This window comes from Chelonia mydas, chromosome 19 (genome assembly GCF_015237465.2).
Source record: "Chelonia mydas isolate rCheMyd1 chromosome 19, rCheMyd1.pri.v2, whole genome shotgun sequence".
NCBI classification, from domain to species: Eukaryota; Metazoa; Chordata; order Testudines; family Cheloniidae; genus Chelonia; species Chelonia mydas.
The window spans coordinates 15660943-15688782 of NC_051259.2; the positions used below are offsets into that span (position 1 = coordinate 15660943).

The 27840-nt window shown below is 54.0% G+C and overlaps 1 long non-coding RNA gene across 4 annotated transcripts in view; it reads right to left on the reverse strand.

Moving 5' to 3' along the window:
• Window positions 1-352: 352 nt before the first annotated feature.
• Window positions 353-27840, reverse strand: part of LOC114020899 — a 62995-nt gene continuing 35507 nt past the window's right edge. Inside the window, exons 1-5 of one of the 4 annotated variants that reach the window (XR_006286598.1) lie at window positions 19276-19466; window positions 17644-17793; window positions 7489-7690; window positions 5143-5294; window positions 353-4155 (exon numbers count right to left, since the gene is read on the reverse strand). This is a non-coding gene — a long non-coding RNA (uncharacterized LOC114020899). Of the gene's footprint in view, window positions 4156-5142; window positions 5295-7488; window positions 7691-17643; window positions 17802-19275; window positions 19467-27840 lie in introns of those variants that run through there. The other 3 variants (XR_006286597.1, XR_003565627.3, XR_005222839.2) reach the window with 3 other exon arrangements.

Sequence of the window (27840 nt, forward strand, 5' to 3'; positions counted from 1 at the left end):
AGCCATATAAATGTCCAATCCCTCTTTGAATGGCTCTCCCCAAATGAGCTACCTGCTTCTCTCGCTAATATCACATCCTTATCCCCTCCCCTGCTGATCGCTAGCTCTTTCCGACAGTGAGCACAGATGTGTTGCAGCCCTGGAGATCTTCACCCCAGAATCCTCCCACCTTGCAACACCTCCCCCTACACAAACGTACACACCCTGCAGGCAGTTTAGCTCCCTATGCACCTCACAGGCCCCTTTGCAAACCAGAGAGAGGGATTTAGTTTGGAAAGTCCCGCTCTCTCCTGGACAGCCCTCCCCCCGTGGCTACACCCCTGCAACCAAAGAGCCACACGCTGCATAGGGATGCACAGGAAAATACTCACAATTTATTACCCAAACAAGTCCCCAGGTGGGAGCAGCTCAGGACTCTCCCAGAGATGCACACTGCTCCCTTAAAAAAAGAACCCCGTGTTCACTGCACTCCCAGCCCCATCTCAATTCCTGACAGCCACCAAGTCAAAACCAAGGCGATCTGACAGTTTGGGCGCTGGGGGCATGTGCCCCTCTGAAATTTTCCTTTGGAAGTCCCAGTCCTCAGTCCTTCCTCCCAGCCCCAATCCCTGGTCCCAAGTGTCCACCACAAACCAGTCTCCACATTCGCTCTGTTCCCAGCTGTGCTCAGATGCTCCAGGAAGCAGCATGTACACACTATACACATCCAACACACACCCACACAGACACATTACACAGACATTAAATCCAGGATACCTCTTGTTTACATGTTAGGAATGATGCTAAATCCAGTATCCTTGTACAAGCATTATTTAGCCATGGGGGGTCAGAGTCTGGTCTCATTTCCACTGGTGTAAAATTGGAATAACTCCATTCACTGAAATGGATTTACTACAGATTTATCCTGGTAGTCACTGAGATCAGAATCTAGGCCTGAGCCTTCCAGAAATAAATGGGCAGACGGATGTTTTGCAAATTCAGCACAGGATCAGTGCTTAGAAAAATCAGATTGGTCCTGAAACCATTTATATTGGTCCCATCCACAAAGCACGTTTGTGACGGTCATTCCAGGGTGATTTTAGCAGCTGGTATTTCAAGTTAGAGGTTGATGTTTTATCCCCTTTGAAATCTGAGATTCCCAATCTTCCACTCAAGAGGACAGGCAGCATCAGTTTCTGTCTCAAGTAGTTCTTGAGATGGCAGCTACCAAAACACACTGGAATGCAAGCGTGGGGGGAGCAAGATGGTAATCGGCGTGGTGTGATTTTAAAAGATCTGATAAAATGACCTTTGATGATTATAAATTAGTGCTTTATACCCCTGGAAAGCTGAGAATACCAGCTTTTTTAATGGCAGGAAGTTTGTCCCCTAGGTAGTTTGTGAGAAATGAATTTCTTAAGTCTATGTCAAGCCTTTAGGAGTTGTTATGTGTATCAATGGAGCTGTAGGGTTTTTTTTAAAATGCCCAACACAGGGTGTAGCAAGTACCTTGGACCAGCGATATATTCATTCCTGTCAATAACCAGGGTTGGGTTGTATCTTTGGGTACATGTGATCTTTTTGTATAGGACTTTGAGGTCCTCAGATGGAAGGTGCTGGAGAATGGCAAAGGGCTGGTATTACTATGCAGCACAAAGTCCTTCCAGGTTTATTAGAAGCATCTTGTTCCTTGCGACACCGATGTGTTTCTGCATTGTAGCTGTATTATGATGACCCCAGTCCTGCCTGGGCACTGAGATCTACCCTGATTCCACAGCTGGGAGACCAGAGCCCCTGCATGGCTCAGTCCTCTCCCAGAAGGAACTTCCCAGTGCCAAGGCAGGAGCTACCGCTCCAGAAACACCACGTTGGAGACCTGACCTTAGAGTGACAGCTGGGGAAGGAGTGCTCTTCACATCAGTTTGCTGGGTCTGGGAGCCCAGGAGGGTCAATAAGAAACCTGGGCAGCAGTTCTGCATTCTCAGAGACTGGGGGCAGCCTTAGACTCCTGCGTCTTTGCACTGGCAGAAGGTGAAAGGCCAACAAAAGTGATGCGCCTAGCCCCCAGGGAAAGGACAACAAAATCCACATGGGCCTCTGTAGTTCCCTGAGCACCCAAACCAGAGACCATGGCTGGAGGCACCGTGGAGGGGCTGGCAGCACAGAGTGCCCACTTTAATGAGGAGTTAGGGAACCCAGGGACACAAGTGGGAGCGGGAGGCCTGAATCTAAACTAATTCGCTCCCCAGAGGGAATCATTGCAGAGTCTTCCCATGCCTATGGCTATTCTCCTGGCTCCTGTGTGCCCAAGGCTGGACGCGAGGCCAGTGGCCGTGAGTCCTGCTGGATTCATAGCACTCGTCTCCCGCGAGCCAGGTGGCCACAGTGAGTGCTGGGGGGAAACCTAGCATGAGCTCTCATGCAGCCTGGGGCATGGCACATTGCACATCTGATCTTCAGGGCTCGGAGTGTCTCCGTTGTGTCTGCACAGCGCCCAGCCCAGTGGGGCCTGGGTCTGTGACGGGGGCTCCTAGGCACTGCTGCAATTCAAACAACAGGAACAGTAAGAGAGAGGCCATGTCGAGCAGAACACCAGGGTTCTCTGTCCCAGAGCTCCCCTTTGGGGGGACCATTGCAGGAGGGCAGGAGGGACCCCTCTATCAATCCAGAACCCTGCCCCGTGTGGCCATGGCAGCATTCGCTAAAGTGCCACAGTATATCTGAGCCAAACCACTAGGTTTCCTTTATATTTTCCTCCTCGCGGAGGCAGGGAGGATCCAGGCACGGTGGGTGGGGGTGGGGGTGGGGGTGTCCCTCTACACCCGTAGTGAAAAGCAAACATTAAATGCCCCCAAAAACCTGAGTAGCACCTGGTACCACCTGCGGCTGGTTCCCTGCCATCCCGGCCGGTAAGGGATGGGAACTTGGGGCTACAGCTCTCCCTGCGTAACGCACCGGTCTCCCTGCAGAGGGTCAAGTGCTGCCGGTTAGACAGAGCCTGTGTTTAGGCCACAAAATCCTCGGCCTCGGGTTCTCTGCTGTTGGGTGGGGGGCAGCCCCCTCTGGGGTTTGCTGTGAAACTCACTGACCCCGCTTCTCTCCCTGCAGAGCCCTCGTACAGAGGGCGGATACTGCTGATCAGTGCAGGCGGCAGCCATGGCTTGGGGGCAGAGCCAGCCCTGCCCCTGAAGGCCAGTCCTCGGGGGAGGTAGTGTGCACAGTATGTCCAGTGCCCTGGACCCTAACCACAACCCGGGGCAGGGGGTGTTGCATGGGGGGCGGGGATCCAGGCAAGCCCGGGGGCCTGGGCTGAGCCCGGCTCACCAGTGACAATAAGCTCCGTGGACTGGCATCACTGACGCCCCGGTGTGGCCTGCTGGCTGCTTTGAGACTTTGGTGAAACTGCCAAACTTCATCCCGTTTGGTTGGCAAGCTCTTAAAGGGAGCCAGGGCTCAAGGGAGCTTTATCTCACAAGTTGCAGGGGTCACACTGGGTCCCAGCATAAGCAGGACCCAGCCTGGGAAGGGACTCGCTTCTGTTTGCCAGACAAGGGCTTCATCTTTGGGTGCCAGAGAGGAGAATGTCCTACGGACCCCCACTGCGCCATCTGCCCCAGGCTTCTCAGAAGGCCTGAATAAGGATACTGGATCATCTATTACAAAAGAAAAGACAAGGAAATTGTGCCCCAGAACATCACAGTGAACGAACGTACTCAGCTAAGAACAACCCTTGGTTGCTCGTCACGCTCCTAGCACAGAGACATCGCGGGTGTCAGCACCGCTCAGCTGTTTGGGTGTGAAGACGAGAAAATACCCCCAAACAAACGCCCTTGGTTCCTAAGTCTGTGTCCTTAGATGCCACCAAAGAAACATTTCCCCGCAGGGGTTTTCCCCAGCTTTGCCAGACACGTGGGACACGTGGTTGCTTATTCCCCCTCGGAGGTTCCTCTACTCCCCCGCTCCAAGGAACACAAGATGTTCTTGCTGCATAGCACCAAGGAAAACCCAGCAAACTCCAGGCCCCACCAGTCAAGCTGTGTTGATGCTCGACAGTCTCTCCTTTCCCTGCTGGTCAGAAATGGTCTTAACGGTGTTAAGACGTGTCCTTCAGTTCTGGGCTTTGGGGCTGCTGCGGGGGCACCTCTGTGGAGGGGGACTGCATTTCCTGGGATCTGTCTGTGGAGAGAGCAATGGAGGCAAGTGCAGTGAAAAGCCCTGGAAAGCACAATTCTCTGTCCACAAACGGGTACAGCACAGTCCTCCCCACTCTCCTTTCCACCAGCCAACCCCCGCTACCTGTAGCCCCCTGGCGCCCCACTCCCAGCCTCAGCGAGACCCATTCCCTCCAGCTTCCCAGCCCCCAGCCAGCCCCACTGCTCACAGCCAGAGCCACTCCCCCAGCACTTTTGCCCACAGACAGCCCCATTCCCTCCAGATCCCCTGTCCTTGGGTGGCCGCACTGCCCCTGCCCCCCAGCTCATAGGCAGCCCCAGCAGTCCAGCCCACTCCCCCAGTACCTTTGTCCCGGGCCAGCCCCACTTCTCCCAGCCCCCGAGTGACCCAACCCTCAGACCTTGAAGGGACCATATCCTTGGCTTATTCAGAGACTGCCAAGAGTGCCAAACGTATTGTTCAAGGCAATGACCTCCCAGGAACTAGCCATCAGGCAAGACCCCCCTCGTGCTGGAACAGGGCAAAAAGCGCTAGGCAAAGGCTGTCTGTGTGCTCTGGCAGGACACCCGCATGCCGTGGCCATGACACTGCTCGGTGTCAGCTCTTTGGGGCAGGGACCATCTGTCCGTTCTGCGTCTGTACAGCGCCTAGCACCATGCAGCCTGGTCTGTGACTAGGGCTCCCAAGCGCTGTGGTAACACAACTGATAAATAACGATACTCACACTAGAGAGATGCCTATCAGAGTAATAACACATAACAATCCCCATTGTTCCAGATGGGGAATTAGAGGCGCAGAGAGGAAGTGATGAGAGTCTCTCAGTTCCCTGCTGTAACCACTAGCCCATGCTTCTAGGCAGTGTGACCCTTCTGCAGGGCACACTTGCCCTCTGTCTCCAGTGGCCCAGTGGCCACAGGACCAGATTCTCTGGGGGACACAGGGCAGAGCAGGGCCCATCAGGCAGGGCCAGACCTGCTGTCTGGTACATACCTGAGCTTAGAGACATTTCAGCTAGTTTCAGAGGCAGGTCGGAGGGGCTGACGCCGGCCGGCGAGCCCAGAATGTCAGGGAGGGCGTTCCTGCGACCAGTCCTCCCGGAGGATGCAAAGTCCAGCACAGGCTCCACCTCAGTCATGCTTCCCCTAGAAGGCACACCCAGGTCAGGCTAGAATCTCCTGCTTCCCCATCCCACCCCAGGGGCCTGACTGGGGAGCTCAGAGCCTTTGGAGCAGAGCACATGGTGGGGAGAGGGACTGAAACCAGGATGGAGGCTAGGGTGACCAGACAGCAAGTGTGAAAAATCGGGATGGGGGTGGGGGGTAATAGGAGCCTATATAAGAAAAAGACCCCAAAATCGGGACTGTCCCTATAAAATCGGGACATCTGGTCACCCTAATGGAGGCAGAGAAATCCTGTCTTCCCCACACCCCCATGCCTAGGCTGGCCACCTGGCTGGGTTTGGTGCTGCCTTGCTGGTTGCTGGGGAAAAGATATAACGTGCTGGCTTTTTCCCCTTGGCTGGGACCAGCCCTCCCAGTCAGATGTGCACACGCCATTTTGTAACTACCACGCACGTCACGTCTGCGAGTGCAGCCGTACTATACCCAGCATCTACTGGCCCCATTCTGCGCTACATTTAACCTGGACTGTAAGCCTCTTGGGGGCAGGGATCATACTTTTACTTTAATCTGCACCACCAACGTCTAGGATTCTGTAGAAATACTTTGCATTGGCAGTGGGTTTTTTAAACACCCAGGTCCTCTTGGGGCTGCTGCGACAGGGGGAGGAGCAGGGTGGGGGAGGCAGGGGCTCCTGGGAGGGGACGGTACGGGGCGTCCTTGAGCTGGCAGTACCCCCAGCACCAGGCCTTGGCCCATCCAGGCCGTTTGTCTGTGACACTCACTCGCTGGCCCTGGGAATGACTCCGGGACACGGGAGCTGGAGTGCAGAGCCCTGCCTGGCAGGGGCACTGGGGGGCAGTGACAGCAGCCAGTGGGGCTGGCATCAGGGATTGCGCTGGGGAGCTCCAGAGGCAGGAGGCAGGGGATCCATAGCTTGAACTAAAGAGCCTGGCTCTGTAGCTGGGGCTACAACACATTTACCTCCTCTGTGACTCGGTACAGGAGGGGGACAGGACTGGACGGTGGGTAACCTGGGCTTCTGATCTTTCCTGGTGGGATACTGACCTGGGTTTCCTCCCTACCCCATTTCCTGTCTTCAGTCGCTTTACGGGACTTTGGTGGTAGGAGAGCTGCCACCTGGCTGGTGTTTCTAGTGTCTTGCTGCTTTCTGGTCAGAAGTAAAATATGCCAGTGTTTTTGCTGGCTGATCTTAGCTACCGGCCACACATGGCCATAGGGGCTGGAACTCGGGGTGCTGGGGGGGCTGTCGCACCCCCTGGCTTGAAGTGGTTTCCATCCTAATCAGGGTTCAGTTTGGTTCAATGGCTCTCAGCCCCCCCACTGTACACACTGTGCCAGCCGCATGGCTGGGACCGCTGGCGCCCAGGTCCTGCTCTGCACGCCTGCAGCAGCCACCAGCTGTTGGGGAAGCCTAGCCCTAATCCTGCCTCGAATCCCTCCAAGCCTCAAGTAGGCCCTCCCTATGGTTCCCCCCAGTCCTGGGTCCTGGCCCCACCCACAGACCAACCCTGCCTCCCCCGGAATGTGGCCCCGCCCACAGACCAGCCGGTTTTTCTGTGCCTTGGAGGTGACCGCCCTAGGACTCGGGGTGTGGTGCAGGTACTCTGGGGGCAGGGACGGCAGGGGAGCAGTCCAAGCTTTCCCCACGTGCTCTGCCAAAGTGCCTCATCCCTGGTAGGGGAAGAGGGCAGGTCAGCCTCCTTGGCCCAGCCACTCCTCGGCCTCTCTGCTCAGACGCCCGACAAGTGGCCCAGCGAGTGCCAGTGGGGGGTGGTTTCTCTGATGGGGCCTCCTGCCCACAAGGAACTGGGCCAGCCCAGCTTGGCCTGGGACTTTTCTCTTTGGGTTTGGTTGGGCTGAAGGTTCTCGTGGGGTGTGCAGAGCCTCCAGGAGGGGAGTGGATGGGTCAGGGTGGACCAGGGCTCCTGGGCATCTTGTGTGCAAGCAGTCAGCTTCAGGGCAACCCTCTCTGCACTGTTGGAAAGGGCAATGGGAATAGGGCACCCACTGAACCAGGCTTCATCTCCCCTCTGGTTCTGCACCCTGCAGGTTTCCCTTGGGGGTAATCACAGCCTCCAGTTGACCATCTCCAGCGACCCGCCATTGCCAGCAGCCCTGTCTCTGTCCTGGTGCATGGTACGTGGATGACACTCAGCCAAGCCCAGAGGGAACAGGAGCAGAGGCGCAGCCTTACCTGCAGCCTTCCAAAAGGGGCTGGCTCTGGCTCTCCGAGTTCCCAGGGACCCTGCTTGCCTGGGGTAGGCTCCCTGGGGTGGGGTCTCCCCCTCCAGACGTCCTCCAGGCTGGGGAGCGATTTCACCAAGAGAATCTGGGGCTCAGACCGGGGCTCGGTCCCAGCGTGACTAGCCTTTGCCCACAGAGCGACGCAGCACGGCCTGTGCAAAGAGAGAGTGAAACCCTCAGAGCTGTCCTGGGGATGCCCATGGGCAACCCAGCGGCAGCTCCCAGACAGAGCTGCCCCAATGTCCTCCACGATTAACTCCCCCAGCTCCTGCAGCCTGGTCTCTCTCTACCATGCCCACATTCAAGGGGCAAGAAATGACTATTTCCTATAGGCTTCACACGCTATATAAGATCCTAGAACTGTTCCTGCAGTATAAACTCTGCACCCCCAGCCCTTTGGCAAGCATGAAGTGGGCTCCACCCAAATGGGCACTGGGTGCTAGCCACAGTGGGCCAATTTCTCTTCCCCGCAGGGGTGGCACTGGGGGGGACCCTGTAGCCACCCCTCCCAGCGCAAAGTTCAAACGTTACGCCTGCGTAAGGGTGGCAAGGTACGGCATCCCCACCCTTACTTCTGTGCGGTAGCTGGCGCTGCCTGCAGAGCCGGGGGCGGAGAGCGGCGACTCTGGCCGGGCTCCCAGCTCTGAAGGCAGCGCCGCGGCCAGCAGCAGCACAGAAATAAGGGTGGCCTGTGGAGCATGCAAAGGGGTGGGGACATGGAAATAACAACAAACCAGGGAGGAAGCATGCAGGGAGAGAGACGGGGGTGCCTAAGGAAGGGGATCACAGATGGGGGAGGGGGATCACAGACAGGGGAAGGGGAGCATCAATAGGGGAGGGGGGATCACTGACGGGGGAGCATGCCTGGGGGAGGAAGATCACAGAGGGGAAGGTGGGGCTTGGTTAGGGGAGGGGGTCATAGAACAAGGGAAGAGGAACTTGCATGGGGAAGGGATCACAGTGGGGGGAGGCTGCATTGGGGAGGGGGGGATCACCAACAAGGTAAGGAGGGCATGGTTAGAGGAAGGGGGGCATGGATGAGGGGCAAAGAGCCCCAAACAGAGGAAGTGTGGGTGCGGGAGAAGTCCCGGACCATGCAAGGAGGGGACTGACACACGGTGGAGCGATAATGTGCAGCCTGGTGCAGGGCACTGCACACCATGGGGGTGGCACAGGGACAGGGGTCTGCAGCCAAATTGGGAGTGCAGGGGATGCTGCTGCTGTGAGCAGGGCAGGCAGGCACCAGCGGACCCTGCAAAGGGTCTGGTCCTGCCGCTGTGGCTGTCCACGGGCTGCTAGTGGTGGGCTCGCCAGGCGCTGAGCAGAGCTATGCCGCGGGGCGGTGGGCAATGTGAGGGGTGCGGGGCTGACCTCAAGCCGAGGGTGGCTCCAGGGCCCTTCCCACAAAGAGGCAGTGAGGGGTCAGAGCCCTCCTGCTCCTCCCGGGCCCTGTGTGGGGGACAAGCAAGCCTCAGTGTTCCTGTATGTGTGCCCACGAGATGTATAGTGCAGTCCCTGTCCCCAGTTTTCTCTCTAGCCCACCACAGCCCCACCACCAGGAAGAGTCTGACATCGCCCTGGTTCCTCGTCCCCTAAATCTATTCAGATAACCGCAGCACCCCTGAAAATGACCACGGCACAGTCTTACCGTGACAGCCTCATGCATGGGCACAGGCTGGGTCAGCAAGCCCTGAACTCACAGTGCCCCAGCATCCTGGGTGTTAAATGAAATCCAGAGGGAGGCTCAGCGCATTGTTTCCTTACGTGTGTGTGGTGTCTAGCACAATGGGGCCTGATTCCTAATGGGGGTATCTAGACACCCCACCAGACAAATAACAACGTGGGGCTCAAAACTCCTCTAGCCAAAGCTAATCACAGGGAGATGCACTCCCAGCTCACTGCCTTCACGGCCCCCCTGCTGAAGAGCATCAGGCTGCTAATTCACTGCCAGGACCGGCTCTAGGCACCAGCAAAGCGGGCACGTGCTGGGGCCGGCACGTTTCCAGGGGCGGCGTTCCGGCCACCTTTTTTTTCGGGGCAGTTGCGCTCTCGGAGCCGCGCCATTTAGACGGGGTGAGGGCGCCGCACCCCTGGCTGTAGCAGGACGGGGAAGCCCCAGCCCCGGGATGCTGAGCTGCCAGGGCCCAGCCGCTCCCTGGGGAGGAGAGGGCGAGTCCTGCCGGGGAGCCAGGGCTGCGCTGCCTCATCTGCGCACCGGCTGCTGCGCGGCCTTGTGCCACCCCTTAACTCGGGGCTTCTCTGCGTGGCCGGGTGGGGGAGCAGGAAAGCCCCTGCAGGCGCTGGGAGAAGGGGACCTCACTCCCACCGCTTCCAGTGCCACCCGCGAGCCCCAGCCCCACCTGAGCTTGGGGTGGAAAAAACCTAGAGCCGGCCCTGTGCACTGCGTGCTTTCTGGGCAGCGGGTGCTGGCCTGCTCCCTGGGCCAGGAATGGAAATATCGGCAACGGCCTTTCTGCCCAACGGCATTAATCTTCCCAAAGGCAAGCGCCCCGAGCAATACGGCGCAGTAGAACAGGCCTTTATGTCATATGCCCAGTGTCGAGGGAGAGACGAGACGGGGTCTGTGTTATTCTGGCTTCCCGCACCAATAACAGTGACAGTGCTAATCAGAGCCAGCCAGACTCACTGGGCTGCCGGCTGTTCCCCTTCCCATTCTCCAGGTAAGGAGTCTGAGGGAACGCCTACATTGCGATTACATACCCGTGGCTGGCCCCTGCCAGCTGATTCAGGCTAACGGGGCTCAGGCTAAGGCTCTGTTTCACTGTGGTGTTGCTCTTCAGGCTCAGGCTGCAGTTCAAGCTCTGGGGCCCTCCCCTCTCTCAGGCTCCTAGAGCCTGGGCTCCAGCCCAAGCCCGTCTACACCGCAATTAACCAGCCCCTTAGCCCCCGTCAGCTGGCCTGGGCCAGCTGCGAGTGTCTAATCTCAGTGTAGATGTACCCAGAGAGTCACACAGTTTAATGCCCGAAAGGCACCAGATCATCCGGTCATACCTCCTGTATCTCACTGGCCACCACCCCCTCCAGCCCCCGCACACGACACCCAACACTGAAACCAGACCAAAGGGCCACAGCCCACAGGAGGGGGTGTTCCTTTCCTCTCCTGTTCTGACTGCAGGCGATGCTGCTGTCTGGCTCCCTCCTGGAACGCAGGTCATGACCCAGCCAGTGGGCATGCTGAAAGGGGACAGTGTCGCGGGGCCATGTTGCGTGGTGGCTACCAGAGAGAGTGCAGGGAGCCAGCCTTCACCCAGACCCCAAATTGTAAAGTCAGAGGCTCTTGAGCACAAACGACTACTTGGGGGTTGGGGGGAGATTTCTCAGTGTGACCTGGACCAGTCAGAGCTGCTGGTGCATAAGAAAGTACCCAGTTCCCTCCAATCTGAGGATCTCAAAGCACCACATAAACATTCCTGAATTAGAGTGTCCCAGTACCGACATAAGGTGAGGCAGTGCTCCTCTCCCCATGTTACAGCTGCAGGGACTGAGGGCAAGATCCACTCACGTACATTGCCAGGTACTAAAGGGCATCTGCAGGAAATAACACAGCACAAGGCCTGTATGGGATAGCAGCAGCCCACATGGTCCAAACCCACTGTCAGTTTCACAGCATCGGATCCTTTGTGTGGTTGCTGCTTGGAAGCTGGCTCTGATCAGGTATTGGGTGCCGGACCCTGATAATGGAGGGGAGTCTGCAACCACCTCATGCCAAGTACCTTTGCTTTCCTCCTTTAAATCCCTCTTCTTAGCAGCCCCCTGTAGCATCAGGGAGATTGCGACAGGGCAGACGATGAGGCTGACTGCTAACCATGCACCAGGCTTTAATGATCCAAACTTTCCATCTCCTGTGCTATGAAGTGCTACATTTAGACCTGCCACTAGACTCACATGGGGCCAAAGGTTTCTCTAAGGCTCTGTGGACACGACGAGCTCGGCGTGTGACTCCCAGCTCGTGAGCAGGCAGGCTAAAAATAGTGGACAGGTGACAGCAGCAGCGGCACGGACTAGTCGCCCCACGCACATACCCCTGGGGTGCAGGCAGCTTCGTACTTGCAGAGCTCGCAGCTGCCCGTGCAACTGCAGAACCTTCCTCACCGGTCCTGCTACCGGGCCTTGGGGCACAACGCTGCTGAGAGCGGGCGAGTCTCACCCCCAATCCAGCTCCGTCCCCCAGGGGGGAATGGGGACGAAAGCTGTGAACACCAACATTGGTCCCTGAAGTGCTGCCTCTGGACATGCATGGGGGGCAGCTCTGCTGAGTGAGAAGAGGCCATTCTCCAAGCAGGACAGTCAGTCTCTCGAGCTGCCAGGGCAACTCACTGCTCCTTCTCCATTGTCTTTAAAAACCATTTCAGAGAGGTGGTTTGTTTGGGGCGTGTCCAAGAGACTGTTGGAAAATGGTCTTCCTGGTACCATCAAGCCCCACAAGTTCCCAAATCATAAACATGAGATTGGATTACATAGTAAATCTTTGCCATCTGGTTTTGGAGCTTTGTGGACACACTCGTGTCACGTTTTCAAGGTTTTCTCCACCAACATGGGGGCTAGAAACTTCCTTTTTAAAAAAATGAAAGCTGAGCTTCTCGTGTAATCACATGACTCCAGGAGCTGGGGCTTTAAGAAATAAACCAGATATCACAAGACTTGTGATAGCATCAGGTGAATTGGCAACACTGCCTTCCTGTGCCCTAGCAGAACTTATGGGACACTGCACAACAGCCTCATATAAAAGGACTGTCTTTAATTCCCCAGTCTCTGCAGGGCCCTTGTGGCATTTCCCTCAATGTACCTAGGTGTCTCCAGGGGAACATGGCCAACTCCATCCCTCCATCCTCATTGTCAGTGGCATTAAATGATAACCGCTCTGTCCTGAAGAGCACAAGGACATCTCTGCATGCATGAGTGTTTGAGGAACAAAGATTCATGCAATACCCTGCCGGCCCCGCATCCAGCCCCCAAGCTGTCTCCTTCTCTAGTGCCCATGCAATGAGCCTGTGGGGGTAGCGAGCTGGAACCGGCCCCATGTAGAGTGTCTGGAAAGGATGCTCACTTCATTAGGATAAGGGGCACCATCAGCGCCATGCTGGTAATTACCCAGTGGTAGCATGAAAGAAAACGAGCCCTCTTAGAGCAGAACATATAGTGAAATAGATAAAGGTGGCAGATTCATTAATTTACCATCCCCAGCCCTGCTGCCCCAGCTGCTGCTGGCACCGGGATGCCCAGCAACGCAGACACTCGTCACGCTGAAGGTTTGATCGATCACCTGCAGTCAGGGTGAACCTAGCTCCACACTTAAATGGGCAGTCAGACTGATGCAGCCCCTGCTTTGCTATTGTCAGGTTCCTTGTGAGAGCTGCCCTGGGCACAGGGCTTTGCTATGCGGGCAATGGGCTGGCAAGCTGCTTTGTGACCGCAGAGCTGTCCTTGGGCCCTGGGCTCAGCACACTGGCTGGCTGCATTGCTCAGCAGCTTTGTGCCATTAATGCTGAGCTGAAATTGTGGAATGAAGCAGTCCCCACCGAGAGCCAGGCTCACTCCTCTACTGTGGGGCCTGGGGAGGTGGGATGGGAAGTGGATGAGCACTGGCTGACCAGGGGCATTGGTAGTTGGACTTAGGGCATAGGAGGGGGCAGGGCTGTTATCTGAGGGGAGGCTGGCAGGGTGTGCGAATAAGCAGCTCTGGCAATGGCCTGTTTGCTGTCTGTCACTGGGTGCCTTACATTCTTCTAGGACAAGAAGGAATCGGCTGGGTTTGTACCAAGGGAGATTCCGATTGGAGGTTAGGAAAAATGGTCTAACTTTGAGGCTAGTTCAGCACAGGAGCAGGTTCCCCAGGGAGGCTGAACTAACCCATCCTTGGAGGGTTTTAAGAACAGGTTGGACAAAGTCCTGTCAGAGATGGTCTAGGTTTACCTGGTCCTGCCTCTGTGCAGGGATGACCTCTCAAGGTCCCTTCCTGCCCTGCACTGCTATGACTGTGTGTGTGTGTGCCCAGCACAAAGGGGACCCTCTTCTGGTAGGGGCTCTTAGGTACTATAGGAATTCAAGGGCATCACTCAAGCCCCCCACAATTTTCAGAGTCCTAAGGGCAGGGCAGGGCAGGCAGGTTGGGCCCCCCAGGACCCATTGCTCACTCCAGACAGGCTGCCCGCAGTGCTCCCAAAGCGCCCTGACAGTCTGCTGTCACTGTGCTGTCAGATGAGGAGTGGAGCGGAGAAGGAGCAGAGCCATGGACTCACTCACGAAAGGCACCTGGACTGGATGGGGCTGTGCGCTGGGGCTCAGGCCTGGTCTACACCTAAAACATAGGTCGACCTAGCTACATTGCTCAGAGCTGTGAAAAATGTAGACCAGCCCTGAACCCCAACGCACAGCCCCATCCCGTCCAGGTTCCTCAAACTGGAGACACAGTTGGGCTGGCAGAAGAATTCTTCTATCGACCTGGCTACTGCCTCTGGAGGGGATGGATTTACTGCATCGACAGGGAAAACCCCTTCTGTCACTGTAGTAAGTGTCTACACTACAGTGGAGTAGCCTCAGCGGAGCACTTGGAGTGTAGACATACCCTCAGTCTCCTTCCAGAACTGCCTTTACAGAGTCAACACGGCTCAAGAAACTTCCCAGGCCACAACATTTGGGGAACAAAACCTTCTGCTTTACAAGACGGACGTAATTTCCCTCCAGAGGCAGAGAAGAACCAGCACTCGGCTATAACATCTCTCAAGGGGATTCATTATTGAGGCTGCTGGCCACAGAGAGACCCCGTGGTGCTCTCGACTCCATATTGACTGACCCGGCCTGTGCTGCCTAGTGTCTCTGTCCGGGGTCTCCGTGGCCTGGGCAGTCATGGATTGAACTGCTGATTACAATATACACCCAAATATCGCTTTTTCTCTACATAGAATCTGCTCAGAACTGGTTATTGCTCCGTTTCTGGTATAAAATGACTTGATCCTAACTGAAGACTGGCACAACAGGACACTCACAGGACACAATAGCCAGGAGACACTTGTATAGACATTCTTCTCCATCACTACCAGCTGTACTTGCAGAGTCAGGTAACTCAGTGTGCAGACAGGGATGATCCTGTGGTTAAGGTACGGAACTGGGACTCAGCAATGCTGGATTCAGGTCCTGGTGCTGCCACTGACTTCTTCCTCACCCCTGTGTGACCTTGGCCAAGTCACTTAATCTCTGCCACAGTTCCCTACGGGGATAAAACTTCTGCCTTGTCTATTTAGACTGTAAGCTCTGTGGGGCAGGGATTGTCATTCACTTGGTGTATGTACAGCACCTAATGCAGTGGGTCCTCTCGCTGTTAGTGTGGTGAAAGTAATCACTGGAGGTGGCAGTTGGCTTTGATGCAGCCTCTGTAACTTGCTAACTCAAAGTATGGCCCTTTGTGAAATGTTTCTCAGTTTCCCAAGACATCTTCTCTGCTACTGGGGGCAAGGTCTGGGTTCTGCATGCCCAAAGCAGGTGATGACAAAACCGCCTATTTTTATTGCAGAGAAACAGTGTCAACAAAAAGCCACAGCCGTTTCAAACACCCGACCTTGAAAACCTGAGCACGTCTTCCCAGCGACATCTCTTGCCCTTCCAAAGGCAGGAAGCCAGTCCCCTGCATACAGCCACCACTCCCTACCGACCCTTGTCCCTGCAGCATCACCCTTGTGTAGCACCCTTTCTCAGCTTGCTTTATTTTTTCTTTCTTGTAGCTGTCCCTTTAAATGCAGCAGAGATAAGCAGCTGCTGTCCTAGCATGACAATATTTCAGCAAGTGGCTGCAGGCTGCATCTGCCTCCCTGCCAGCTGGCAACCTCTGTTCCCTTTTCCTTATCACTGGGGAGATGACACAGCCTCAGATTTCCCCTTTAATTCACACCCTTGTTTTCCAAAGGAAATTACATTAAAGACAACAACAACCTCTATAGCATGTATCTCCAACCGCCCGGCAGGGCTGCACTATAGGAAGAATAACAGTCCTTGCTTGGGAGGCCTTCATGCTCTGCTTCTAGGACGCAGGGAATAAAATAAACATCACGCTGAGGCCTGCTGCTGCCCAACCCTCTGTCGCTCCACACCTCCTGTTGCCATTACACCAGTGCAAAAGGCTGCCACCCTTCCGCTGAGGGCAGCATTTCACACGCTGCGCCAGCTGGTGCAATTCACCCTGCAAGGAGCGGGGCAATGGAGAATCGGGCCCCAAGGATCCAAGGTCTGTACCGGAACCCCGGGACCAGATTCTGATCCAGTCTGCCCGTCTCCCACAATCTGACCACAACTCTAGTGATTTGGAGAGGGGAGAGTTAACCTGTCTCATGAAAACATAATGAAAGGCCCCAACTCACAATTCTTCCCTTATTCAAAATGGCCGCCATCTCCCATTACCAGCACGACGGCTGCCATTTCCCCACAGTCTAGATCCATCGGGAATGCACCTGCCCTTAGCAAAGATGGCTGCTGCCTCCTGCTGGTTTCAGTGAGATTGACACCATGCCCAGAGACCAAATAGCTGCCACTCAATGAGTCAGGGGCTGGTGGGATCCATGGACTGTGGGGAGCAGGAGAGACCCTGTGAAAAGGGGATGGGGAGAGTGAGGGGGAGCAGGAGGTAGATTTAGGGGGTACAGGCAATAGGGGGAGGGAAACGGGGAGAGGCCAAGAGGGGTGCAAGGGATGTGGGGGCAAGGAGGAGGCTGAGGGGGGTGCAGAGGGATGGGGGGGCAGAGGGATGGGGCAAGGGGAAGGCTTAGGGGATGTGGGGGGACAAGGGGAGGCTTGGGGTATGAAGGGGTGCATGGGAGCAGGAGGGAGGCAGATGGGGTTGTAAGGGGCATGGGGAGGCTCTAGGTTTTTTGCCGCCCCAAGCTCCGAGAGCGCAAGTGCCCAAGGGTGGCCGGAAAGCCGCCCCCGGAGCTGCGCTGCCCCAAACACGTGCCTGCTTTGCTGGTGCCTGGAGCCGGTCCTGGGCAGGGGGAGAGCTGAGGGGGGTGGGAGGTTGTGCCGATGAGGCCAGGAGTTTGTCTGGGGACAGAGGGAAGGCCAAGGGGGTGCAGAGATATGTGGGGGTATAGCAGAAGGCTGAGGATGTGGGGGGATAAGGGGACAGGGAAGGCTGAGGGGGTGCAAATGACAGTGATGAGTGGGCGATGGAGGGATCAGATGGCAGCTCCCCCAGCTTGGGTGCTGGTGGGGAAGGGATGGGGAAAAGGCAGTGTCCGAGCATCACACCAACTCTTTCGAGCTGATCTCAAGTCACAGGATTTTGACGACTGCAGAAGGAGCTGTCGTGATCTCCTCTGATCTGGTGCTTTTCAGGGCTGGGCAGAGCTCTGCGTAAGAGCCTCTGGGCCTGCCACTGGACCATGCCTTCACATGTGGCCCCAGAGCAGAGAGAGGGTCTGGGGCAGCAGAAGGTGGGGGAGGGGAGTTGAGGAAGTGGTGCTGTGGGACCCGGGCAGAGGAATGGGGAGTCAGGGAAGTGGTGTCATTATGTCCCAGGGCAGGGAGAAGGCAAGAAGTGAAGGAATAGCTGGCAGTTCCCCTATCTCGGGGCTGAAGACAAGGTATGTGGAGTCTCCACCACACCAGCCAGGGAGAGACGTGCATTTCTGTGCGCTTTAAAGGTTGCCTTTTCAACCTGAACTTCTCTCCCGAACACTGGCACAGGAATAAAGAGGGGACTGATAAAGTCAAAGGACAGACTGAAAAAAAAAAGATTTGATTAAAAAAAAACCCTCATGGTTTTTTGGGCCAGTCTCATAATTTTGGGGGGTCTGCCTCCTGATTTTTGATCTCTTGAAGTTGGTAATACTGCTGCTCTCACACCAGTTCTACGGCAGTGTTGCTAATTGTCTTAGTGCAGATAGTCCTGATCTAAACGGGTGTACCTGAGCGCAAAATCTGGCCCTCTTTGGTTGGCAGATTCTAAATTTGGCAGAGGGAACCTTATAGGGGTTGTGAGGTCAGTTTTGCAGTGAAACTGCATCATGCAGCCCGAGGTGACCCAAGTCAGTCCTTTCCCTCCCTGTCTACTCAGAGTTTAGCAAATGTTATTTGAAGGTGATTTTCCATCCCTTACCCTGCAAATCCCTCTGCGTCAGCTGCTGGAGCCTGGGCTGGGGAAACAGTCACTTGGGATCAAATCAGAAGCAAAGTGGGAATTGCTTTCACTATGAACAGCGTACACAGAGCAGGTCGCCAGGGAGGGAGAGAGACCGGCTGGCTGAGCCTGAGTTACTCATAGAGGAGAAAAGAGAAGGTCAGTATCCAGTGATCCCATTAAAATAACAATACTTGGCTGCAGAGATCTCAAAGTAACTTGCAAACAGCAGTGGATTAAGCCTTGAACTTCCCTTAGAGGCTGGTAAGTGAATGACCCCAAAAGAAGGAAATTTGAGACCCAGAGAGGGGGATTCGATTTGCCAAACGTTATACAGGCAGTTAGTGGTAGAACTAGGAGTAGAACCCAGGGGTCCTGGCTCACAGCCTCTTGTTTAATCACTAGCCTACTTTGGCTAGAAACTTACTTTACTTGGCCAGAGAGCTACTGGGCTGCTGCTGCTCAGCTAGCTCCAACAATCACATAATGAATCCATTAATATTCAAATATGGCAAAGAGAGTGGCGATTTTCTAGTCACAAAACAAAGGAAGAGCAGGAAGAGGAACTGGCTGCTGCTATTCCTTGGTGAGTGCGGGGCCTTTAAAGCTATTGCTGTGAGACCCTTTTGTCCTATCTCTGCTCACAGGTGTTACATAGCAAGAGACAGACAGTGCCTGGAAGAGGGCAGGAACTCTTCCTGCTCTTTACGCCAGGCACACCCAGCTGCCTGGGGGAGGTGCCAAGGGTTTTCAGGAGAAATCTCTCCCCCCTTCTTGCTTTGCAGATATAAGCGCCAGGTGGCACTTCCCAAGTAGGGTCTCAGCCACACAGAGCCAGCTGTCCGGGCAGGGGTGCAGGAGGATGGGACGGATGGAGGTGCCACTGATGTGACAGAGAATGTTTAATCCCAGTTGCTTGGCTTTTGGTGTGGCCCGATCCCTCTCTGGACAATGACCTCCCCCATCCCGGGCAGCCCTACAGGGCATGCTACCTCCAGCTCCTTCCGGCTGGGGAACGTGGCAGCAGCTGTTTAACATCCGGCAGCTACGCCACACATCAGGTCGGGGCCCAATCCTGTGAGGTGCTGAGTCCTCTCCACTGCCATGGAGCTCGGCACCCCAGGCTCTAGGAGGGAGAGTGGGGAAGTATCCCCTCTCGGGGGAATTCTGGCAGGGGGAGTGAAATGAAATTTCCCAGAATTTGTTAGCACTGAGCAAAGTTGTCGAATACAGAGCCCCTGGGCTGGCACCAGAAGGACTCCAAACCTTGCCCAGGACAGAGATCCGAGAGGAAGGGGAACTCCATGAAACAAAAGGCCCCTCCCTGCCTGTTCAGCCTGGCACATGCCTGACACCCTGCAATTAACAAACAGCAAGAAAACAAACAGCCACTGCTACTTGGGCTGGAAACAATGAGCTCCAGCCAGTCTTGGGGGGATTAGGGCTAGGGTGGGAGGTACAGAGAGAAATTTAGGCCAGGCATATGAGCAGCAAGCATGTCCCCCGGGTCAAGGTGACTGAATACAGTGCTGGCACCCTTCCCTGTCCTGTGCTAGTGTAACTCTCCCAAAACACAGCCCTGGGCCGAGCAGACAAAAATTACCAACTCACCCAGAATTTCCCGCTTTCAGGCAGAGCTGCCCATGTGCTTTGATGTTACTTTTTAAGCAATGAAATCAAAGGTTCTGAAGTCCTTGAATGCTGCATCTGCCATCTGGTCAGACGGAAATAAACCCGTGGGAAGCGAGCAGAGGCTCTGTCCTGGCAGGAATAAAAGTGAGCTCAGGCGTGAGAGGGAGAAGAGAGAAGGGAGGAGTCAATGATTAACCCAGGGGCTGAATCGCTGCCTGGAGCAGCATGTCAGTGTCACACCTCCCTTGGAGGAACTAAAACCACTCTCTGCCTTAGCCTTTCAGCAAGTGCAATATCGAGCAACCACCCACCAAAAATCACAGGGTATGTCTACACTACGGAATTAGGTCGAATTTATAGAAGTCGGTTTTTTAGAAATCGGTTTTATATATTCGAGTGTGTGTGTCCCCACAGAAAATGCTCTAGGTGCATTAAGTGCATTAACTCGGCGGAGTGCTTCCACAGTACCGAGGCAAGGGTCGACTTCCGGAGTGTTGCACTGTGGGTAGCCATCCCACAGTTCCCGCAGTCTCCGCTGCCCATTGGAATTCTGGGTTGAGATCCCAATGCCTGATGGGGCTAAAACATTGTCGCGGGTGGTTCTGGGTACATATCGTCAGGCCCCCGTTCCCTCCCTCCCTCCGTGAAAGCAAGGGCAGACAATGGTTTTGCGCCTTTTTTCCTGAGTTACCTGTGCAGACGCCATACTACGGCAAACATGGAGCCCGCTCAGGTAACCGTCACCCTATGTCTCCTGGGTGCTGGCAGACGTGGTACTGCATTGCTACACAGCAGCATCAACCCCTTGCCTTGTGGCAGCAGATGGTACAGTACGACTGGTAGCCGTCATTGTCATGTCCGAGGTGCTCCTGGCCACACATGGACGCAGGGACTAAATTTGGAGTGACTTGACCAGGTCATTCTCTTTAGTCCTGCAGTCAGTCCTATTGAACCGTCTTATGGTGAACAGGCAGGCGATACAGATTGCTAGCAGTCCTATTGCATCATCTTCTGCCGGGCAGTCATGAGATGTGGATGGCATGCAGTCCTTCTGCACCGTCTGCTGCTAGCCAAAGATGTAAAAGATAGATGGAGTGGATCAAAACAAGAAATAGACCAGATTTGTTTTGTACTCATTTGCTTCCCCCCCTCCACCCCCCATCTAGGGGACTCATTCCTCTAAGTCACACTGCAGTCACTCACAGAGAAGGTGCAGTGAGGTAAATCTAGCCATGTATCAATCAGAGGCCAGACTAACCTCCTTGTTCCAATAAGAACAATAACTTAGGTGCACCATTTCTTATTGGAACCCTCCGTGAAGTCCTGCCTGAAATACTCCTTGATGTAAAGCCACCCCCTTTGTTGATTTTAGCTCCCTGAAGCCAACCCTGTAAGCCATGTCGTCAGTCGCCCCTCCCTGCGTCAGAGCAACGGCAGACAATCGTTCCGCGCCTTTTTTCTGTGCGGACGCCATACCAAGGCAAGCATGGAGGCCGCTTAGCTCACTTTGGCAATTAGGAGCACATTAAACACCACACGCATTATCCAGCAGTATATGCAGCACCGGAACCTGGCAGAGCGATACCGGGCGAGGAGGCAATGTCAGCGCGGTCACGTGAGTGATCAGGACATGGACACGGACTTCTCTGAAAGCATGGGCCCTGCCAATGCATGCATCATGGTGCTAATGGGGCAGGTTCATGCTGTGGAACGCCGATTCTGGGCTCGGGAAACAAGCACAGACTGGTGGGACCGCATAGTGTTGCAGGTCTGGGACGATTCCCAGTGGCTGCGAAACTTTCGCATGCATAAGGGCACTTTCATGGAACTTTGTGACTTGCTTTCCCCTGCCCTGAAGCGCCAGAATATCAAAATGAGAGCAGCCCTCACAGTTGAGAAGCGAGTGGCGATAGCCCTGTGGAAGCTTGCAACGCCAGACCGCTACCGGTCAGTTGGGAATCAATTTGGAGTGGGCAAATCTACTGTTGGGGCTGCTGTGATGCAAGTAGCCCACGCAATCAAAGATCTGCTGATATCAAGGGTAGTGACCCTGGGAAATGTGCAGGTCATAGTGGATGGCTTTGCTGCAATGGGATTCCCTAACTGTGGTGGGGCCATAGACGGAACCCATATCCCTATCTTGGCAACGGAGCACTAAGCCAGTGAGTACATAAACCGCAAGGGGTACTTTTCAATAGTGCTGCAAGCTCTGGTGGATCACAAGGGACGTTTCACCAACATCAACGTGGGATGGCCGGGAAAGGTACATGACGCTCGCATCTTCAGGAACTCTGGTCTGTTTCAAAAGCTGCAGGAAGGGCCTTTATTCCCAGACCAGAAAATAACTGTTGGGGACGTTGAAATGCCTATATGTATCCTTGAGGACCCCGCCTACCCCTTAATGCCATGGCTCATGAAGCCGTACACAGGCAGCCTGGACAGTAGTCAGGAGCTGTTCAACTATAGGCTGAGTAAGTGCAGAATGGTGGTAGAATGTGCATTTGGACGTTTAAAGGCTCGCTGGCGCAGTTTACTGACTCGCTTAGACCACAGTGAAACCAATATTCCCACTGTTATTACTGCTTGCTGTGTGCTCCACAATATCTGTGAGAGTAAGGGGGAGACGTTTATGGCGGGGTGGGAGGTTGAGGCAAATCGCCTGGCTGCTGGTTATGCGCAGCCAGACACCAGGGCGGTTAGAAGAGCACAGGAGGCCGTGGTATGCATCAGAGTAGCTTTGAAAACCAGTTTCATGACTGGCCAGGCTACGGTGTGAAAGTTCTCTTTGTTTCTCCTTGATGAAACCCCCCGCCCCTTGGTTCACTCTACTTCCCTGCAAGCTAACCACCCTCCCCTCCTCCCTTTAATCATTGCTTGCAGAGGCAATAAAGTCATTGTTGCTTCACATTCATGCATTCTTTATTCATTCATCACACAAATAGGGGGACAACTACCAAGGTAGCCCAGGAGGGGTGGTGGAGGAGGGAAGGAAAATGCCACACAGCACTTTAAAAGTTTACAACTTTAAAATTTATTGACTGCCAGCCTTCTTTTTTTTGGGCAATCCTCTGTGGCGGAGTGGCTGGTTGGCTGGTGGCCCCCCCACCGCATTCTTGGGCGTCTGGGTGTGGAGGCTATGGAACTTGGGGAGGAGGGCAGTTGGTTATGCAGGGGCTGTAGTGGCAGTCTGTGCTCCAGCTGCCTTTGCTCCAGCTCAGCCATACACTGGAGCATACTGGTTTGGTCCTCCAGCAGCCTCAGCATTGAATCCTGCCTCCTCTCATCACGCTGCCGCCATATTTGAGCTTCAGCCCTGTCTTCAGCCCGCCACTTACTCTCTTCAGCCCGCCACCTCTCCTCCCGGTCATTTTGTGCTTTCCTGCACTCTGACATTATTTGCCTCCACGCATTCGTCTGTGCTCTGTCAGTGTGGGAGGACAGCATGAGCTCAGAGAACATTTCATCACGAGTGCGTTTTTTTTTCTTTCTAATCTTCACTAGCCTCTGGGAAGGAGAAGATCCTGTGACCATTGAAACACATGCAGCTGGTGGAGAAAAAAAAAGGGACAGCGGTATTTAAAAAGACACATTTTATAAAACAGTGGCTACAGTCTTTCAGGGTAAACCTTGCTGTTAACATTACATACATAGCACATGTGCTTTCGTTACAAGGTCGCATTTTGCCTCCCCCCACCGCGTGGCTACCCCCTCAACCCTCCCCCCTCCCCGTGGCTAACAGCGGGAAACATTTCTGTTCAGCCACAGGCAAACAGCTCAGCAGGAACGGGCTCCTCTGAATGTCCCCTGAAGAAAAGCACCCTATTTCAACCAGGAGACCATGAATGATATCTCACTCTCCTGAGGATAACACAGAGATATAAAGAACGGATGTTGTTTGAACGTCAGCAAACATACACTGCAATGCTTTGTTGTACGATGATTCCCGAGTACGTGTTACGGGCCTGGAGTGGTAAAGTGTCCTACCATGAAGGACGCAATAAGGCTGCCCTCCCCAGAAACCTTTTGCAAAGGCTTTGGGAGTACATCCAGGAGAGCCGCGAATGCCAGGGCAAATTAATCCTTTCACATGCTTGCTTTTAAACCATGTATAGTATTTTAAAAGGTACACTCACCGGAGGTCCCTTCTCCGCCTGCCGGGTCCAGGAGGCAGCCTTGGGTGGGTTCAGGGGGTACTGGCTCCAGGTGCAGGGTGAGAAACAGTTTCTGGCTGTCGGGAAAACCGATTTCTCCGCTTGCTTGCTGTGAGCTATCTACAACCTCCTCCTCATCATCATCATCTTCTTCGTCCCCAAAACCTGCTTCCGTGTTGCCTCCATCTCCATTGAAGGAGTCAAACAACCTGGCTGGGGTAATGGTGGCTGAACCCCCTAAAATGGCATGCAGCTCATCATAGAAGCGGCATGTTTGGGGCTCTGACCCGGAGCGGCCGTTCGCTCCTCTGGTTTTCTGGGAGGCTTGCCTCAGCTCCTTAAGTTTCACGCGGCACTGCTTCGGGTCCCTGTTATGGCCTCTGTCCTTCATGCCCTGGGAGATTTTGACAAAGGTTTTGGCATTTTGAAAACTGGAACGGAGTTCTGATATAACGGATTCCTCTCCCCATACAGCGATCAGATCCCGTACCTCCCGTTCAGTCCATGCTGGAGCTCTTTTGTGATTCTGGGACTCCATCATGGTCACCTCTGCTGATAAGCTCTGCATGGTCACCTGCAGCTTGCTACGCTGGCCAAACAGGAAATGAGATTCAAAAGTTCGCGGTTCTTTTCCTGTCTACTTGGCCAGTGCACCTGAGTTGAGAGTGCTGTCCAGAGCAGTCACAATGGAGCACTCTGGGATAGCTCCCGGAGGCCAATACCGTCGAATTGTGTCCACAGTACCCCAAATTCGACCCGGCAAGGCCAATTTAAGCGCTAATCCACTTGTCAGGGGTGGTGTACGGAAATCGATTTTAAGAGCTCTTTAAGTCGAAATAAGGGCTTCATCGTGTGGACGGGTGCAGGTTTACATTGATTTAATGCTGCTAAATTCGACCTAAAGTCCTAGTGTAGACTAGGGCATAGAAAATTAGGGTTGGAAGAGACCTCAGGAGGTCATCTGGTCCAACCCTAATGGAAGAAATTGTCTGACAAGCAACCTCTAGCAGGGAGGAAAGCAGATGTGCCAGACCTGGATCTGAATGTTTTTCTGCTTTCCAGATGGTGTCAGTGGGCCCTTTATTGATGGGGAAACTGAGACACAGCAAGGCAAAGGCCCGTCGGTGGGAATCTTGTGTGTGCAAGGGAGTACAGGATCAGGTCCTCAGTGACTCACCCCAATGTGGACAGGAATAAATCCAGGAGCCTGGGATAAACTAAAGCACTCGGCGGTTAGACTACATGACCCTTGTGGTCCCTTCTGGCCCTATGATTCTATGAAAGCAGAATTGTGCCAGTGTGCACAGTCAAACTGGAGAGGGCACAGTGTATGCGTGCCCAGGGGCATACTGCTTACATATGTGTGTGTGCATGTATGTGCAGTACACGTGTCCATGGTGCTTGTGTGTGAGTGTATGGAGGTGCGCTGATGTGCATCTAAGTGCATGTGTGTGCCCCGCTGTTCACATTGGTGCTTTCCTGCCAGGTGCCAGCTCTCTTTACACTAGCAGCTGGTGTATTGCTCTGGTCACCGGCTGGGCTCCACAGTGGCTCTTTAAGTTCCTTAGGCTATGTCTACACTGCGCACCTTACAAGGGCGTTGCTGCAGCCGCGCCATTGTAAGGAGCGCTGTTTGGCCGCTCTCTCCCGGCGGCAAAATTAAACCACCTCTAACGGCTCTCGCCAATGAAGTGCTGAACATACTGCGCTTTTCGTCGCTAAAACTTTTGTCGTTCGGGGGGGGGGGGGGTCACATTCCTGAGTGACAAAAGGTGGAGTGACAAAAGTGCCAGTGTAGACAAAGCCTAGGTTTTACCTTGCACTAAACCACTGCACGACCTTGGGGAAGTATCTGTTTTATGGCCTAGACAATAAACCCAGCCACAATCAACAAATGCCACCCCAGGAAAGAGGCTCCTCCTGTGCCATTGGCCTGTATAATCCTGTCCTAGGAGTCGCCCAGCCAGGTCCAATCGCCCTGACGCTCAAACCTCCCGGCGTGACAGCACAATGGAGAGTTCAGCACAGATCTTGGGGCCCTAGGCAACCCCCAGTGTGTTTCCATAGCAACCGTCCAGGAGCAGGGCCTGGCGGCTGCGAGGTCTCAATCTGGTCCTCACGCACTTGGCTTTGCACACAGATGTGTCCCCCCACCCTCCCCACTGCACGGCCATGCAGAGTCCCTGCTTAGTAGCCAAATGGCCCCTTTTGTGTGGCAAGGTGGTTGAGTGGTTAAAGCAGTGGACGGCTAATCCAGGGTACAATGCACACTCCACCTTTGTCGGCCTTTCTTGGGCTGGTTCAGTTGCCTGGAGGCTGCTCTGTGCCCAGGGAAGCCTTTCAGTAAAATAAATAAATAAATAAATAAAAAATCGGGCTGGTGTCACAGCTTGAGGGCCACCAGCCAGGACTCAAACTTATCTTGCAAGAATCTCCTAGGTTGCCTCTCATTCCATTCTCTGTCCCCACCTGCGGATGCAGATATAGCTAGGAAAGGCCCAGTTCCCTGTTTAAAGGGAGGGGTGTTTGAGAACCTGTTAAAAGGAGGTTCAAAGTTGACTTTCACCATGCTTGTTCTGATACATGTTGGCTGGCTGGGGCAGGCCAGAGTTGGACCGGGCTGGTTTGCAGTGTCTCGGTGAGCCAGTGCTTTCCTCTGGGAGCAGACAGCTTGTGCTCTGCAGTTTAAACCTTCATTACAAATATTAAGTCTCTGTTTGCTTCCAGCTGCACATAAATTCTGCAGTATTGGAACTTTGTATAATGCAATTCAGTGGTGCTTGCCTGAGTTTGCAGACAGCCTGAACCAATACCTCCAACGAAAGTGTGAACTTCCTCCATTCATCTCAATGGGGCAGTGACTGTGAAGCCTAATTATGCAAATTTAAATGTTTCGCTGCTGATCAAAGCATACAAGGAAGGGGAGAGATGAACCTAGCATTATGGCAATCCGCGCAATCTACTGAGCGGCGTCCCATTCTGGAGCGACAAGTTAGCAGAGCTTGAGATGTTGGTAGAGCCTGAGTTGTGGGTGGAGCTTGAGAGAGTACCACCCCCTTTTTTTTCCAGTATGTTGCAGAGTCAAACTGCCTAAAACTAAGCAAAACCAAACAAAACAAATATAAAAAAACAGGCAGCCCCTGGAAAAGTGTATAAAAAAGTGTTTCTGTGTGGGCAAGTGTGTGCATGCAGGCATTGTATGTGTGTAAGAGACTGTGTGTCTTTGTGTAGGGAGGTGTGTGTATTGCCGCATGTGTGTATACCTGTGTGAATAAAATTTGCAGCCTAACGCTTTGACTTCTATTTCTTTTGCTGGCTCGTGCACCAAAAAATTGATGACATAAAATGTGTGTATTCATTTCATAACAAGTTTTTAAAAGAGAAGGGAACTCTAAGAGAAATGCATTATTTCTTAAAAAGTGAATGTTTTTGACTAGTAATTGCATAAGAGCCGATGTATCAGACATTTCTCCCCACCTTTGTCTAGCTACATTATAAACTCTTTGTTGCAGACTCTCTCTTTTTATGTGTATGTCCAGCACCGACCACCCTGGAGCCTGGATCTTAGTTGGGGTCTCTAGGCACTAAACAACAATTGTAATAATAAATAATGTGGACGTATATGTGTTAGTGCACGATAGATGTGTACACATGAATACACGTGTGTATTCGCATGTAGGTGCGGGAGTCAGTTTCTACAGATTTAATTATATAGGTATCTGGACAGGTGCATTTCTGTGGTTGTGCTCTATGGATTTGTATTTGGGCTTCAGGAGTGGGCCTTTAATTGACCCATTGCAGCTGTGATAAGGTGTGGTCCTAATTCCACACATAAAATTACAATAACTTTAGTGAACAAAAAATATGGAGCTGGTTATGAAAAATGGGAAGAGGGGAGGGAAAGAATCATGAAAACCTTGGTGAAATTTCATTTTTTTAAAAATTACCCTTTTTGACTATTTTGCTGCCAGCTCTAGCATCCTGTAACAAATAAAACCTGAACTGAGCATAATACATCTGTCAAAACAATAAATACGCCTGTTTGGGCCAATGAGCACGTGAGCATAGGTGGGGGAGAGCAAGCGACGGAGGGAGGCGGGATGGAGTGAGCGGGGTGCGGGGCCTCGGGAAGGGGCAGGACAGGGGCGAGGCCTCAGGGAAGGGGTGGGGCAGTGGGCGGGGCAAGGGTGTTCGGTTTTTTGGAATTAGGAAGTCGGCAACCCTAGCGTCAGGACGGAGGGGGAGCTGGTGAGGGCCCAGGAGTGCAGACGTGCCTCAGAGCTGTGGCTGGGGAACCTGCCACACCGCTCTTGGCTTTAGTTAGTGCTTCTCCTCCATCCGACGCAAGATTGGCTCCACACCATTTGGGAGGAGCAGGACTGGCCCAGACCCT